The sequence below is a fragment of the Theropithecus gelada genome, chromosome 4 (genome assembly GCF_003255815.1).
Source record: "Theropithecus gelada isolate Dixy chromosome 4, Tgel_1.0, whole genome shotgun sequence".
Lineage (NCBI taxonomy): Eukaryota > Metazoa > Chordata > Mammalia > Primates > Cercopithecidae > Theropithecus > Theropithecus gelada.
In genome coordinates, this window is record NC_037671.1 from 16,953,454 (window position 1) to 16,971,256 (window position 17,803).

The following is a 17,803-nucleotide window of genomic DNA, read 5'->3' on the forward strand; positions in this document are numbered from 1 at the left end:
GAACCTGAGCTAGTGTTTGTTCAAATGTCTTAGTATGGAGGGTTGATGAAATGGGTTGTGCTGAAAGTTGCAGTTTGTATAGGCCAAAGTGGAGGCCTAGTTGAAAAGAGGACTCAGAGGAGCCTGACTAAAGTTTGGTCAAGGAGAGGGTCTTTGTCAATAATGCAGGGCAAGGAAAGGTAATTTATGCATGGAAATTCAGGATGAAACCAGAAAGGGGGTGGAAATCAGGCATACCTATAAGAATTTAACGTCCAGCACTGGCCGAGAAAGAACTAGTGTTTAGTTAACCAGGTCTGCTATATCTGTTATTTCTACTTAATCGTTTCAATACACCTGTGAGGTCAGTACTGTCTGTATGTTACAATCAAGAGACAGAAGCACAGATATTTTAAATAACATGTTCAGGGTCATATAGTTAGTGATCAGTGGAGTTGGGATTCCAACTCAGATTGTTTTTTACTTCAAATGACTCTGATCATCAGTATTTATTTTAATATTGTTATATAGCAATTTGCTTTCCTCAGAAGTGATTTACATTAATAACAGTTAAGATTGCTAAGCTGCTTACTAAGTGGCTGATCCTAAGAAGAACATTTAGCCGGGCTTAATAAACATTGAGGAGTGAGAACATAAGAATCTTAGTAGAGCTTTGTTTTCTTTTTTTTTTTGAGACGGAGTCTTGCTCTGTGCCCCAGGCTGGAGTGCAGTGGCGCGATCTCGGCTCACTGCAAGCTCCGCCCCCCCCGGGTTCACGCCATTCTCCTGCCTCAGCCTCCCAAGTAGCTGGGACTACAGGCGCCGACCACCTCGCCCGGCTAATTTTCTTGTATTTTTAGTTGAGACGGGGTTTCACCGTGTTAGCCAGGGTGGTCTCGATCTCCTGACCTCGTGATCCGCCCGTCTCGGCCTCCCAAAGTGCTGGGATTACAGGCTTGAGCCACCGCGCCCGGCCGAGCTTTGCTTTCTTAGGGTAGAAATGCCCTCAGTTGTCACTTGAATTCCTGCTAATACCCCAATACATGTGGAAAGGTTACTCTTAATTATATATGATATATGTAATGATCTATATATATAATGATCACCCTATAATGTTGGAGCTGGAAGGTCTTTAGCCATCAAGCCCAGAATCTTAATTTCTCAGATAAAAAAGCCATGACCCAGAAAGTTTGTGATTTACCCAAGTGATTTACTCAAGATCTCAGTCTGTGCATTAGAGAGAGCTGGGCTTGATTTAGCCAAAAATTATTGTGGCCCACTTTGGGGATTTACCCTCAGATGTTGTCATCACAAAATGTATCAAACGTGAAACTGCCACCTCGTTGCCAGTGCATTCTTTTAGCAAATAACCTTAAACGTTGGAATTGCCCTTATGGGGAGATTATGGTACCTCAGCAGTGCCCCTCAGAGCCCAATCAGGTGATTTTGCAGAGCTTTCTGTTTTAAACACTTCTGTCTAAAGTGTTTTGTGTGATGCTATAGGTCAGGCAAAAATATAGTAACAGCAACATGACAACAACAACAAAACAACCAACGTGGATAAACAAACGAACCTTAAAATTTTTTTGTCACTACAATGTTTTAACAATTTCAAAGATTGACATAGACCTCTTCCCTTACTTATGTTAATACCTATTAGTTTATGCTGTTTTTAGTGTTAAACGGTAAAATGTTTATTCCCTTGTTATAGTCTATTACTGCTGTGCCTTAATTTCATCTTGACAGTTTTCCTCTGCCTTTTTGGCATCCCATTCATTCTGATTACACCAGTGGATCTGTTACCAGAAAGGGGTCCCAACCAGACCTCAAGAGAGGGTTCTTGGATCTTGTGCAAGAAAGAATTCGAGGTGAGTCCACAGTGTAAAGTGAAAACAAGTACTTTAAGAAAGTAAAGGAATTAAAGGGTGACTATTTCATAGACAGACTAGGGCATTCTCAAAAGCAAGAGGAGAAACACGTCTGCCTTAGGTACAGTGCTTATTTCTATATAACAAAGGAAAAAGTCATGGGGAGATGTACTTTACTGCAAGGGTTTGTGACAAAGTATTGTTAATCTTTGTGTAACTACTTTGGAAAGAATCTATATTATCTTAAAAGCAAAATATTATTATTATTATTATTATTATTATTTTTGAGATGGAGTCCCACTCTGTTGCCCAGGCTAGAGTGCAATGGCACGATCTCAACTCACTGCAACCTCTGCCTCCTAGGTTGAAGCAATTCTCCTGCCTCAGCCTCCTGAGCAGCTGGGACTACAGGCATGTGCTTTATTACGCCTGGCTAATTTTTATATTTTTAGTAGAAATGGGGTTTCACCATGTTGACCAGGCTAGTCTCAAACTCCTGACCTCAGGTGATCCACCTGCCTTGATCTCCCAAAGTGTTAAGATTCCAGGCATGAGCCACCGTGCCTGACTGCAAAACTTATTCTTTTTTTTTTTTTTTTTTTAAATTTATTTATTATTATCATACTTTAAGTTGTAGGGTACATGTGCATAACGTGCAGGTTTGTTACATATGTATACTTGTGCCATGTTGGTCTGCTGCACCCATCAACTCGTCATTTACATCAGGTATAACTCCCAATGCAATCCCTCCCCCCTCCCCCCTCCCCATGATAGGCCCCGGTGTGTGATGTTCCCCTTCCTGAGTCCAAGTGATCTCATTGTTCAGTTCCCACCTATGAGTGAGAACATGCGGTGTTTGGTTTTCTGTTCTTGTGATAGTTTGCTAAGAATGATGGTTTCCAGCTGCATCCATGTCCCTACAAAGGACGCAAACTCATCCTTTTTTATGGCTGCATAGTATTCCATGGTGTATATGTGCCACATTTTCTTAATCCAATCTGTCACTGATGGACATTTGGGTTGATTCCAAGTCTTTGCTATTGTGAATAGTGCTGCAATAAACATACGTGTGCATGTGTCTTTATAGCAGCATAATTTATAATCCTTTGGGTATATCCCCAGTAATGGGATGGCTGGGTCATATGGTACATCTAGTTCTAGATCCTTGAGGAATCGCCATACTGTTTTCCATAATGGTTGAACTAGTTTACAATCCCACCAACAGTGTAAAAGTGTTCCTATTTCTCTACATCCTCTCCAGCACCTGTTGTTTCCTGACTTTTTAATGATCGCCATTCTAACTGGTGTGAGATGGTATCTCATTGTGGTTTTGATTTGCATTTCTCTGATGGCCAGTGATGATGAGCATTTTTTCATATGTCTGTTGGCTGTATGAATGTCTTCTTTTGAGAAATGTCTGTTCATATCCTTTGCCCACTTTTTGATGGGGTTGTTTGTTTTTTTCTTGTAAATTTGTTTGAGTTCTTTGTAGGTTCTGGATATTAGCCCTTTGTCAGATGAGTAGATTGCAAAAATTTTCTCCCATTCTGTAGGTTGCCTGTTCACTCTGATGGTAGTTTCTTTTGCTGTGCAGAAGCTCTTTAGTTTAATTAGATCCCATTTGTCAATTTTAGCTTTTGCTGCCGTTGCTTTTGGTGTTTTAGACATGAAGTCTTTGCCCATGCCTATGTCCTGAATGGTACTACCTAGGTTTTCCTCTAGGATTTTTATGGTATTAGGTCTAACATTTAAGTCTCTAATCCATCTTGAATTAATTTTCGTATAAGGAGTAAGGAAAGGATCCAGTTTCAGCTTTCTGCTGATGGCTAGCCAATTTTCCCAGCACCATTTATTAAATAGGGAATCCTTTCCCCATTTCTTGTTTTTCTGAGGTTTGTCAAAGATCAGATGGCTGTAGATGTGTGGTATTATTTCTGAGGACTCTATTCTGTTCCATTGGTCTATATCTCTGTTTTGGTACCAGTACCATGCTGTTTTGGTTACTGTAGCCTTGTAGTATAGTTTGAAGTCAGGTAGCGTGATGCCTCCAGCTTTGTTCTTTTGACTTAGGATTGTCTTGGAGATGCAGGCTCTTTTTTGGTTCCATATGAACTTTAAAGCAGTTTTTTCCAATCCTGTGAAGAAACTCATTGGTAGCTTGATGGGGATGGCATTGAATCTATAAATTACCTTGGGCAGTATGGCCATTTTCACGATATTGATTCTTCCTATCCATGAGCATGGTATGTTCTTCCATTTGTTTGTGTCCTCTTTGATTTCACTGAGCAGTGGTTTGTAGTTCTCCTTGAAGAGGTCCTTTACATCCCTTGTAAGTTGGATTCCTAGGTATTTTATTCTCTTTGAAGCAATTGTGAATGGAAGTTCATTCATGATTTGGCTCTGTGTTTGTCTGTTATTGGTGTATAAGAATGCTTGTGATTTTTGCACATTAATTTTGTATCCTGAGACTTTGCTGAAGTTGCTTATCAGCTTAAGGAGATTTTGGGCTGAGACAATGGGGTTTTCTAAATATACAATCATGTCATCTGCAAACAGGGACAATTTGACTTCTTCTTTTCCTAACTGAATACCCCTGATTTCTTTCTCTTGCCTAATTGCCCTAGCCAGAACTTCCAACACTATGTTGAATAGGAGTGGTGAGAGAGGGCATCCCTGTCTTGTGCCAGTTTTCAAAGGGAATTTTTCCAGTTTTTGCCCATTCAGTATGATATTGGCTGTGGGTTTGTCATAAATAGCTCTTATTATTTTGAGGTACGTTCCATCAATACCGAATTTATTGAGCGTTTTTAGCATGAAGGGCTGTTGAATTTTGTCAAAAGCCTTTTCTGCATCTATTGAGATAATCATGTGGTTCTTGTCTTTGGTTCCGTTTATATGCTGGATTATGTTTATTGATTTGCGAATGTTGAACCAGCCTTGCATCCCAGGGATGAAGCCCACTTGATCATGGTGGATAAGCTTTTTGATGTGTTGTTGAATCCGGTTTGCCAGTATTTTATTGAGGATTTTTGCATCGATGTTCATCAGGGATATTGGTCTAAAATTCTCTTTTTTCGTTGTGTCTCTGCCAGGCTTTGGTATCAGGATGATGTTGGCCTCATAAAATGAGTTAGGGAGGATTCCCTCTTTTTCTATTGATTGGAATAGTTTCAGAAGGAATGGTACCAACTCCTCCTTATACCTCTGGTAGAATTCAGCTGTGAATCCATCTGGTCCTGGACTTTTTTTGGTTGGTAGGCTATTAATTATTGCCTCAATTTCAGAGCCTACTATTGGTCTATTCAGGGATTCAACTTCTTCCTGGTTTAGTCTTGGAAGAGTGTAAGTGTCCAGGAAATTATCCATTTCTTCTAGGTTTTCCAGTTTATTTGCGTAGAGGCGTTTATAGTATTCTCTGATGGTAGTTTGTATTTCTGTGGGGTCGGTGGTGATATCCCCTTTATCATTTTTAATTGCGTCGATTTGATTCTTCTCTCTTTTCTTCTTTATTAGTCTTGCTAGTGGTCTGTCAATTTTGTTGATCTTTTCAAAAAACCAACTCCTGGATTCATTGATTTTTTGGAGGGTTTTTTGTGTCTCTATCTCCTTCATGCAAAACTTATTCTTAAACTAAGAATGCTTTTGTTCATAAGATATTGGGACATCAGCACATTTCCTGGGTCTGTTATTTCCTGGGTTTGTTATGTCCTGGGTCTATTCAGTAAACATTACTCACTTCTTCCCTTAACTGTAAATATCCTATGACTAAAAAGTCTAGCCTCCTGGGAATGCAGCACTGTAGGTCTCAGCCTCATTTTACCCAGCCCTAATTCAAGATGGAGTCACTCTGGTTTGAATGCCTCTGGCACATTTCCCGCCTCCCATTTATAAGGGGAGCCTTAATCCTAAAGGTTGCAGAGGGATAGAAATTTATCTTCTGTAGCTTCTTCAGGCTGAACAGGGGCTATGATGTTCCTGCCTAACAATATTTAGGGTCTCTTGTATTTAGAGTTGGGAGGAGTTTAGTCAGAAAGTGTTAGTATGGTGAAGATCATTCAAAACTCTGAGTCCTGATGAAAGATGATACCTGGAAGATTAATAAGTATTTAAGAAAACACTGAATAAGCTTCTTCTAAATTATAGACAAAGAGTACCACAGCAATATATTCTAGAACTGTAAAGCGAAATCAGTAAAATTGTCTCAAATAAACTAAATAAGACAGCTCTCTATGAACTGGGGAATTGTGGGAACCAAGGTGATATGGGGTTGCTAGCTGATTTCATTATGTGTCCAGAATTAGAATATTAATTCAGATTTTTATGTTACTTATGCCGCTTGTTTCTTTTGAGCAGCAACCAGAGATCACTGGTTGGTTCACAGGAATAAGCAGGGTCAGTCTAAATTGCAGAAAAAACTCAAAAACAATGGACGAGACTAGAGTCTAATAACAGGTGTTCCATAGTTTGTGAAACGTAATTTTTCTATCTCCAGTCCCTATTTTTATTAAAACAAACCATGGTAGGACTGATTTGTTTGCAAAATAAATTTTAGTCTTATTGTATGTGGCCTGGTTGTTTGTATAAAGTGAAGCAAGAATAATAATTTGCCATATAGTGTCTTTTGACTTTGATGGAACTGTGTTCTATAATCTAATCTTAGGTTAGACTTTTTAAAGCCTTGAGACCAGTCATGGATTTATATGTGCAAATATGAGTTGGGTAAGTTTCTCTTCTCTGGGGGGTCCCAAGATATTTGGGGCTCCAGGGCCTGTCAGAAAGTGACATTCTTTACTTACCACAGGTCAGGAGCCCTGTGCAAGGCTCAAGAGTCCTGTACAAGGCTCAAGATATGAGGTCAGTTTTCTTAGGGGCTTTAATTGGCTCTATAAATGAATTTTGATTCCTTAAAGCAGTCTGTTTGCATTTGAAAGCATGTCAGTCATTCCAGTCAAAGCCTTGGCAAAATAACTAGTGTCTCCAATTGTGTCTTGTCACAAAGGAAAAAGTCTTACTGGACTTATGTAAATAGCTATATCACTGTAAGTTAAAAATACTCACAAATAGTTTCCAAATTTGGGAGAAATCAGGTAGAGAGAACGAAACGTGCTCTAAATTTTGTTTACAGTAGTATATTATACTCAATTGTTAAAAGCTGTAAATAGCTCAAAATAAAAGTTTTCTTGACTCTGAAAAACAAAACAGAAAGGCAAAAAGTCATAAATAGATTATTTTGGTCTTTTATTAGTTGTCTATGCAATTCCTGTTTTTCTCAATATTTATGAATACATTAGTTTTCCAAGAGTCTTGGGAGTTTTCTTCTATTTTAATGGCATACATTTCAAAGCTGTCAAAGTCCTGCTTTATAAGAGTACTTGTCAGAGTCCTATAGCTGATTATAAACTGCCTTTTGAAGAGAATCAAAACAAGACAATTGCTTGTGGATGACAAAAAGTCTTAGGGCAGCTATAGTCAGACACAATTGACAAGGAAATTTGGCTACCCTTGTGGCACACAATAATTTAAGATAACAATTATAACTATTAATGATAACATATACTAAGTTATACAAGAATTATTGTAGTTGTGCATAATTTTGGAACACATACCAATGACACATATAAATAACCCAAAGAATGTCCGATGCCATTTTGTATTTGACAATACTTTGTATATGATTTTAGTATGTCAAATAAGTCAAATATGCCATTATTTAACTTCAGGGGACCTCATATCTAAAAGGATTATCAAGTCAGGAAAGACTTAATTTATAATTTGATTTTGGAAAGTTTGTTAAATAGCAAAGGTGTAAAACACGTTATGTTATCAAATAGAATCTCAGGTCACCGTAAGTCATTTATTTAGCCAAAATGATAACTTAAAGATTTATAAAAGGCAGAAACTTTTACCCATTGATAGAGGGAAGAGTTAGCTTTCCAAATAATGTCTCTTTTCTCGCCTTTCTTTTTTTTCTTTATTCAAAAGGCAAAAATATTTTATATTTAAATATTACATGAAAATCTTGTTCAAAAGAGAAAGCCAAATTTTGCTTTTGTGTTGATGTACTATTAATGTCAAATCCAATTTTTAATAAAATCATACGGACCAAACCTACTCACTCCGAATCAGTTTGACTGTAAAGTAAGATTCTCATAAACCTTTTGTAATCCTTTACATTTTTTGTTGATGGCAAGATGGCTGCCTTTGCCTTTGCCAGTGTAGTGAGAGCAGCTTCAGGAATCTTATAGCCCCGAATGTTTTGGCATCTTCAGCCTACCAAAATTGTGTCAAGAATGCCTCTCTTATTTCTGCATTGTCTACTGGACGTTTTAGTCATATTCAGACACCAGTTGTTTCCTCCACTCCCAGACTTACCACATCTGTCAGAAACCTGACATGTGGGCATCCTGCAGTGATCTTTAATAGAGCAGCCCCTTTGCTTCCAAGTGTCCTGAAGCTGCCAGTCAGATCTCTAACATTCGTCTGTACACAAAAAGGCAAGGGAAAGACTGTGAAAGCTGTCATCTATAGGTTTCTTCGACTTCATTCTGGCCTTTGGTTGAAGAGAAAGGCTGGTTATAAGAAAAAATTATAGAAAAAGACACTTGCAAGAAACAAAAGCGATTGAGGGAATCTGTGTTCTGCAGTAAAACCCAGAGTAAACTCTTAGATAAAATGATGACTTCCTTCTGGAAGAGACGAAAAACTGGTATGATGATGATCCTTATCAAAGTATTATGATTGAACAAACCTGAAAGTATAGATCAGAAGTTTCACTTGTTTCTCAGCTATTGAATATGTATCTTTGTGTACATGATATCTTCGCAAAAATGGGTAAATATAAAACTTCATGTAAATTGTACCAACGAATAGGTAAACATACAGTGCCAATGTTAAACTTATAAAAGTTTTAAAACTTAAACAATTTTTTGCTGAAGAGTAGGTCAGTGCTCTAATCTAACCCTGTTGTGCGTTTTTCCAATATTCAATTTATGGAAAAACTAAACAATATCCTTTTAATTTTAGTCACTTTGTTCACACACAGAATTTCTTTTACAAGATTAATTTTTTTACAAACCTTCCACCATTTGCTCAAATTTTTAGCTTTATTCTATCTAACTTAAAATAATTATTCAGGCCTCTTTTCTTTTCTTCTTCTTTTTTTTTTTTTTTTTTTTTTTGACAGAGTTCTGCTCTGTCTCCCAGCCTGGAGTGTGATGGTGCAGTCTTGGCTCACTGCAACCTCCACCTCCTGGGTTCAAACAATTCTCGTGCCTCAACCTCCCAAGCACCTGGGATTACAGGCACACACCACCACACATGGCTAATTTTTGTATTTTTAGTAGAGATGAAGTTTCACCATGTTGTTCAGGCTGGTCTTGAACTCCTGACCTCAGGTGATCCGCCTGCCTTGGCTTCCCAAAGTGCTGAGATTACAGGCATGAGCCACCACACCTGCACCCCCCTTTATTTTTTTTGAGATAGAATCTTGTTCTGTTGCCCAGGCTGGAGTGCAGTGGTGCAATCTCAGCTCACTGCAATTGCCGGCTCTTGAGTTCAAGTGATTCTCCTGCCTCAGCCTCCTGAGTAGCTGGGACTATAGGCGTGTGCCACCACACCTGGCTAACTTTTGTATTTTTAGTAAAGATGGAGTTTCACCACGTTGACCAAGCTGGTCTTAAACACCTGGCCTCAGGTGATCTGCCCACCTCAGCCTTCCAAAGTGCTGAGATTACAGGTGTGAGCCACTGTACCCAGCCACTTATTTTTCTTTAAGTCAGTTAACCAGAGCTCTTTCATATGTAAACATCACACACATAACACATATAAATACACAGATGGAAGAACATCTAATAGTTATAATTTTTTTTATTTGCCAGTTTTAAGTTTCTTAATTGGATTACTGGCTTCAGGCTGAAGCCCTTCAAGGAACAGGACCAGAAAGGCATGCAATTTCTAGGGCCTAATAAGCAGGCACAGTTGGAAGTCAAAACAGATCCTCCAAAATTAAAAGTCCCATTTTTATACTGGATCCTTGATCCCCAAAAAGAGAGAATTAGCCCATCCCCTATGGGAGTCTTATCTCTCAGTAGGGCTGGGGACATTTCCATACCTTCCAGGTGGTCAAGAACATGCTTCTCTGATCCCAGTGTGCCAAGTGCAGAGTATTCCTCCCTCACAGCTGCCATTAGCTATCCCTAAAAGTATATGTCCTACCTGGTTATTAGACACCAAGGCTAAAACTCTCAAAATGCAAGTGATTTTGACCATTCGTTTAACCAGTTTTCACAGACAGACAGACCAGAAGCCTGAGTGGTAGGAAATTCTTACTTTTTTGCCAGCGTGATAGGTTTCTGAGTTACCTTTCTCTGAGTGGCTTCGATAGTCTTGCTTGTTGCCCCATAGCTGTGGGGTCCAAGCCACGTTACAAAAGAAAATCATCTTTTTCCATTTCATGGACGCGTAGGCAAAGCCTCTCAGTTTTGCAAGATTCCACCCAACAGGCTCTGTGGGGGAAACAAATGAACATTTTCCATTTTGTCCGGAGCAAAATACACATGACAAACATAGATACCAGTCACCCCAGTCAGCACCCAGCATCAACCTGGCAAGGCTCAAACTTTCCCCTGTTGGCCCCTGTCAACCCGTCATCTTTGATCCACTTAAAGTGGGGTGGAATGACCTCTAACCAGGAGTTTCAACATGTGGTCTCTGGGCAAGATAGAGAAGCGGACAGTTGCCCTGCATGACAGAAAAGATAGTAAAGAGAAAGGAGAGAAAGAGAGAGAGGAAAGGGAAGGGCGAAAAGCATTGCCTGTGGTGGGGCAGGGAGGCAAGGAGCTCAGGGAGGCCAGGGAAAGACCCACCCAGTGCAGCAACACTGAATCAGAAGTCTAGGCAGCTGCTTGTCAATTGTGAAGAGATCTTCTCCAGCAGGCCCATCAGCTCTCACATTTCCCCCTTTGTGGGAGAGAAAGCTTCCCAGTGTCCGACAATCCTGTACATGCCTAATCCTGTCACCCACAGCCGTCAGCAAAGAGTTCAAGGCAGATTAATCCAAAGAGAAAAGCGGTCAACATCCCATAGTGTCAAATCCATTTTTGACCAAAAGAGGCCTTACTGAGAGGATTCTCTAACCCCTTATGTCTCAGGAGGGATGCTAACCCTTCTGAGCTGGGCCTTTAACCCAACTTTGTCCTTCACCTGGGATGAAATGTATCCTACCACTTATCCAAAGTTGGCCAATTGGTGCTGTGCAGACGATTTTCCTTTGGTTAAGTGGGGGTCTCTCCAGTATCATCCCTTCATGGCTCATCACAGAATATGTTACTGAAAAGGGGGTCCCAGTCCAGACCCCAAGAGAGGGTTCTTGGATCTTGCGCAGGAAAGAATTGGAGGTGAGTCCACGGAATAAAGTGAAAGCAAGTTCATTAAGAAAGTAAGGGAATAAAAGGGTGACTACTCCGTAGAGACCAGGGCATTCCCAAGAGCGAGAGGAGGAACACATCTGCCTTAGTTAGGTACAGTGCTCGTTTATATATAAGATAACAAAGCAAAAAGTCATGGGGAGATGTGCTCTACTACAAGGACTTGTGACAAAGGATTGTTAATCTCTGTGTAACTACTTTCACAAGAATATTATTTTTAAAGCAAAACTTATTCTTTTTTCTTTTTGAGACAGAGTCTTATTGGAAAACTTACTCTTAAACTAAGACTGCTTTTGTTCGTAAGACAGGACATCAGGACATTTCTTGGGTCTGTTATTTCCTGGGTTTGTTAAGTCCTGGGTCTGTTCAATAAACATTATTAACTTCTTCCCTTAACTGTTAATATCCTGTGACTAAGAATGCCTAGTCTCCTAGGAATGCAGCCAGTAGGTCTCACAGCATCATTTTACCCATCCCCTGTGCAAGATGGAGTCACTCTAGTTTGAACACCTCTGACAGATCTCTTGGTGTGGAAACTGTGTGGCGTTTCATTCCATTCAGTCACACAGTGGACAGGTGAGTTAGTAGTAAATATGTAGAACAAAGGGATTAGTACCGCCCTGGGTGTATGTGTATGGCGGGGGGTGGGGGTGGGGTGTCACTTGTTACTGACTATGGAGCAGGAAGTAAGTAGGATAGCACTGGGTGAGGATGGGATTTTGGGGCTGTCAGGGTACTTACCACAGAAGTCAAAGGCATGTGGGGGACAGAGTGGAGGAAGAGTCCAGTGTTTTATATTAATGAGTCATGGAATAGGCAATGTGAAGCCTCTGGCTTATAAGTCACGGCCACTTAAAGAAAGGAAATCTCTCCTCAGAAGAGCAAAGTAGACAATCAGGAGAGATGAGCCATACTGTTAAAGAATATTAAGGGATGGGAATGAGGAACATGGGAAGGCATAGATGCCCCTTCTCTGCATTCCTTAGAACCCTGTGGGTCCTGCTCACGCAGCATTGACCATCAAGTGTGGTTAGGCTGAGTTCCTTATTGGGCTCCCCCTCTAGAATGTACACTTCTTGAAGGTGAGGCCATCGCCAGCACCTAGCCCAGGGCTTATGCTGTACTAAACATTCAGTAGGCATTTGTTTAATGAATGAATATACGTGGTAGATGGGCAGGGGGAGAAACAAAGCATCCATGAGCACAGATGTTGGAAAGTAGAGAGAAAGCTTTGCTAATGATTTTATTTTTATCTTTTTATTATGGAAAAAGTTTAAGCATATTCAAAAGTAGAGAAAATGGTATAATGAATCCCTTTTTACTTATCATTCAGCCTCAACAGTGATCAACACATGGCCAATCTTGCTTCATTTATCTGCCCCCCTCCCCATTGGATTATTTTGAAACAAAGCCCAGATGTCATATTATTTCATCTGTGAAACCCCAGTATGTATCTTCAAAACATTGAAGAGACTTGCCTTTAAATAATATGACCACAATGTCATTATCACACCAGAAAACAATTGCAGAGTAATTCCTTACTGTCATGAAATATTGGTATTCAAATTTCCCTTATTGTCCTGTAAATTCCCTCCTTCCCCATTGGTCAGTTAGAATTAGAATCCAAAAAGGACTACTCATGTATTTAGCTAATAAATCTCTTAGGCTTCTTTTAGTCTATAGCAAGCTTGTCTAACCTGTGGCCTGTGGGCCACATGCTGCCAGGACAGCTTTGAATGTTGTTCAACACAAATTCATAAACTTTCTGAAAACATTATGAGATTTCAAAATTTAAATTTAACTTTTTGTAGCTCTTTGGGTATCATTAGCATTAGTGTATTTTATGTGTTGCCCAAGACAATTCTCCTTACAGTGTGGCACAGGAAACTGAAAGATTGGGCATCCTTGGTCTGTGGGTTCACCCCTCTTTTTTTCCTTGCAATTTATTCATTGAAGAAACTGGATCCTTTCCTGTAGAATTTCCCACAGTCAGAATTTTAACTAACTACATCCCCATGTACTTTAATTCATTTTTCTGTCCGCTGTATTTGCTATGAACAGGTAATAAGAACCTGAGGTTTGATCGTATTTTCAGATTTTTGGCAAGAAGGCCTATGAAGGTGGGGGTGCCGTACGCTTCCCACTTAATGGCATCGGGAGGCACCTGTTGCCTTGTCCCTCCCTTTGTTGTGTGAAGCCCCATCAGTGAGCACAGGTGTTGTAAGCCTGACCCATGTGTCATCCGCCTCCTTATCTGCTTTTTGCTTTGTGATTTTGGCAGCCATTGGTAATTAATTTCTAGGTTAGGGGTTAGTAAACTTTTTATGTAAAGGGCCAGATAGTAAATAGTTTTGGCTTTGAGGGTCAATATGGTCTCTGTCATTGTGGTAGGAATGCAGCCTTGGACAGTATGTGCATGAATGGGCACAACTGCGTGCCTATAAAACATTTACCAGATTAGATTTGACTTACTGGGAGTTATCTGCCAACTCCTGATCTAGATTATTTTACTGAGGATTGCAAAATAATACAGTTCCATCATCATTGGTTGAAATGCTTCTATAAAGAATTTTACCTCATCAATTATTTGGTTACTTTAAAGGCATAACAGAAAGGAAGCTGCATATAAAGAAAAGGCAGAATAAATTCTTGTGTCTTTCCCTTGGTTATTTGGTTTCAGAGTGGGTTATTTTCCTCACATCTTCCAAAGGTGTTCATTTTGTTTTTAAAGTATCATCATGAAATCATGGCTTTTTGACATACTTGGTGTTTCAGTCTTTCTAGACTTAGGTCCTGTGGGTACACAGGAGGAGCCCCATGGCTGGTGTTGGTTAACAGTTGCACTGCAACCACAGGGCCTTTGATGCGTTATGTGCTGCATGGCAGAATGGTTTCCATGTCTCAGTTGTACTGTTACTGTAAATTCTATGAGTGGTCTCTGTCTGCAGCTTTACGATCCATGATGGTGCCATTTTAAAAAAGTTTTATTAGGCCAGGTGCAGTGTGGCTCACATCTGTAATCGCAGCACTTTGGGAGGTTGAGGTGGGAGGGCTGCTTGAGGCCAGGAGTTCAAGACCAGCCTGGGCAACATAGCAAGATCTTATCTCTGTGCCCTCCCCATTTTCATACCTTTATTAGGTATGAAAATATATTGTTTTCAAATTCAGAAATTTGATTCTTTCTAACAGTTCTACATAATATTTAAAATTTCCATGGGCTAAAACTTTATTTTGCTCCCACATTTGAGTGAGAACATGCAGTACTTCTCTTTCTGTGCCTGCCTTATTTCACTTCACATAATGTCCTTCAGACTTATTCATATTGCTGCAGATGACAAGATTTCATTCTTTCTTAGGGCTGAATAGTATTTCATTGTGTATACCTACCACATTTTTAAATCCATTCATCTGTTGATGGCCACTTGATTCCAAATATTAGCTATTGTAATAGTGACCAGCTGTCTATTTTTATCTTCTGCTGCATACTCTCTCTGCTTTGGCCTAATATATCCTGACTGTTCTTTGCTTTTTTTTTTTTTTTTTTTTGAGATGGGGTCTTGCTCTTGTCATCCAGGGTGAAGTGCAATGGTGTGATCTACGCTCACTGCAACCTCCACCTGCCGGGTTCAGTCGATTCTCCTGCCTCAGCCTCCCTACTAGCTGGGATTACAGATGCATGCCACCACACCCGGCTACTTTTTGTATTTTCAGTAGAGACGGGCATTCACTGTGTTGGCCAGGTTGGTCTCAAACTCCTGACCTCAGGTGATCCACCCGTCTTGGCCTCCCAGCGTGCTGGGATCACCTGCATGAGCCACTGCTCCCAGCCTGTCCTTTGCATTAGACTACTCTATAATGTTCTTTCTCTGCTTAATGTATCTTGGCTCACTACAAAAGTTTCCTAAGTTTCACTTCTTTCCATGGAGGTTTTCCAGACTAATTATGACCATCTTCAAGGATACCAACGGCTGAGCTCTTTTTCTCTCAACCACAAATATAGGAAGAATTTATTTATAATGTAAAAGCTTCCCCAAATTCATCATTTCCTGGGCTGATATGAAAGGAAGCCATGCTCTACTTTCTTCCTGCTCTATAGTCAGTAACAAGCACTACCCCCTGCCCCCACCATACACACACACCCAGGGCAGTACTAATCCCTTTGTTCTACATCTTCACTAGTAACTCACCTGTCCACTGTGTGACTGGAATGAAATGTCACACAGTTTCCACACCAAGGGATCTGTCAGAGGTGTTCAAACTAGAGAGACTCCATCTTGCATAGGGGCCTTTTAGGAATAGAGTATTTAGAATGTCTGTCACTAGTATACAATAAATATAAAACTATCTTTCCTAGCAATCTTCTTTTTATGTAAGTATCATTTTGTCTCATTTAAAAAACACTACAGGCTTTTACTTTATCCTAATCTTCACAGTTGAATATATGTCAATCAATAATGCCACATTATGTAGCTGTGTTGCAAAGTGACACATTCATTAAGATTGATTCTAAAAGGCCTATTGAGAAAAGCCACTGAGGGCAAATAAATTCAATAAAATTTAATCTATAGAGTTCTTTTTTTCTTGTCAAGCTTGGATCAAGGCATATATTAAATGTGGTAGAATATAGAATGTTTTTATTTCCTTTTAAAACTTTTTGTCCATTATTAATTGAGGCATTTCATTAATTGGATTGGTGACATTTTTGCTGAGTCCAAGTACAACTGGACCTTGGTAAATAGAAATCTACTTCATCTCATGAGATGTTGTAGCCATTTTTATTAATGCTGAAAAAGAGATGGTGTATTCTTTAGAATTACAGAAAGTGAGCAAAACGTTTTGGATTGTGACTTTGTTTTTATTTTAGGATAATATTATAAAAATAATACCTTTCTAGCTTTAACTGTATTTATAATTTTTAGAACATTGTGAATATTGAAATATTGTAGTGATAACTATTTTGCTTAGTATGTAAAGAAACATTTGTAGAAAATTTAAACGCCTTAAGCACAAAGTATACTTCTTCAGGTACATATCTGAACATTTACAGAGAAACAATCCTATGGGAATTTTATTCTCTGAATTGTATTAATAGATACTTTCGGTGAGCCTAAACCTGAAGCTGATTGTGGACAAATATTTATCAAATTGGAGATTTTAAATGATAAAGACAAATAATGGAATTCTTTTATTTTTTCGACATGTATTGAGAGCTTCCTAGATGCTATAAGTCTTTAATGTGTTTTTTAATGTTTATAGATTTTTTGGGAAGTTCAGCTGATTTGATATTTTCATGGACATTTTAGATTGTTAAATTTATAATCTGTTGGGAGGCCGAGGCAGGCGGATCATGAGATCAAGAGATCGAGACCATCCTGGCCAACATGGTGAAATCCTGTCTCTACTAAAAATACAAAAATTAGCTGGGTGTGGTGGTGCATGCCTGTCGTCCTTGCTACTCGGGAGTTGCCTGAACCTGGGAGGCGGAGGTTGCAGTGAGCCGAGATTGCGCCACTGCATTCCAGCCTGGCGACAGAGCAAGACTTCATCTCAAAATAATAATGATAGTAATAATAATAATATAAAATCTATAATCTGAAAATCTACATTATAAAATGTGCCACATTCAAGAATATTTATCAAGACAAAGTGCTGACTTCACCACATTCAGAAGGGTGTGGTATACCATTCACGGATAGGAAGAGGTGGGAGGAGTCTTGGAAACATTTCAATATATTTATATGGCAGGTATTTATTGAGTATCTACTTTGTGCTAGCTTATGATAGGTGCTTGTACTAAAATGGTAAGCAACATATTAGTGGTTCTTGTATTCTTACAATTTACATTGTAGTAGTAGAAATTTAGAACAGACAAATTAGTTAAATTGGGCTTCTTGAAGTTTGTTGAAGGAAGTAAACAGAGTGCCATAACAGAAAACAAGGGGTAAGTGATTTTGAAAACAAGTAATTGGGGAGGACCTCCTTGAGGACTTTATATTGAGATCTGCTGTGGTTTTGGATATTTGTTACTTCCAGACCTCATGTTGAAATTTGACCAGATCTCTCATGAATAGATTAATGCTCTTCTTTGGAGGTGAATGAATTCTTACTCTGTTAGTTCCCTTGATAACTAATTGTTACAAAGAGCCTGGCACCTCCCCTCTCTCTTGCTTCCTGTCTTGCCATGTGATATCTGCACATATCAGCTCCCTTTCATTTCTTCCCATGGTTAGAAGCAGCCTGAGAGCCTCATCAGATGCAGATGTCCAGTCCTGAACTTGCCAACCAGTCAGAATTTTGAATCAAATAAACCTCTTTTCTTTATGATTTACCCAGCGTCAAGGTATGCCTTTATAGCAACACAAAACAGACTAAGGCAAGATCTCTAAGAAGGAATGAGATTAGTATGACATTTCACATTGAGCAAACAGCCTAAAACATGAAAGACTTTGGACTGTTCATGGAACTTAACAAAGGCCAGTGTGCCAAGAAAACATATGTTCAAGACAGGGTTGGAGGGAAGGCAGAGGCCAG

General features: G+C 39.4%; 1 protein-coding gene and 1 pseudogene across 8 annotated transcripts in view; both read left to right on the forward strand.

Annotated features, from left to right (window-relative positions):
• The window catches only part of RNF182 (ring finger protein 182), a 58,082-nt gene that overhangs the window by 19,382 nt on the left and 20,897 nt on the right, over positions 1-17,803 (forward strand). The window contains exon 2 of one of the 8 annotated variants that reach the window (XM_025382822.1): positions 1,726-1,847. The exons of the other annotated variants lie outside the window; for them this stretch is intronic. The gene's annotated coding sequence lies outside the window, so the exon portion shown is untranslated. The remainder of the gene's footprint in view (positions 1-1,725; positions 1,848-17,803) is intronic. 8 annotated transcript variants of the gene reach the window in all.
• Positions 8,039-8,607, forward strand: LOC112622845 (annotated as a pseudogene).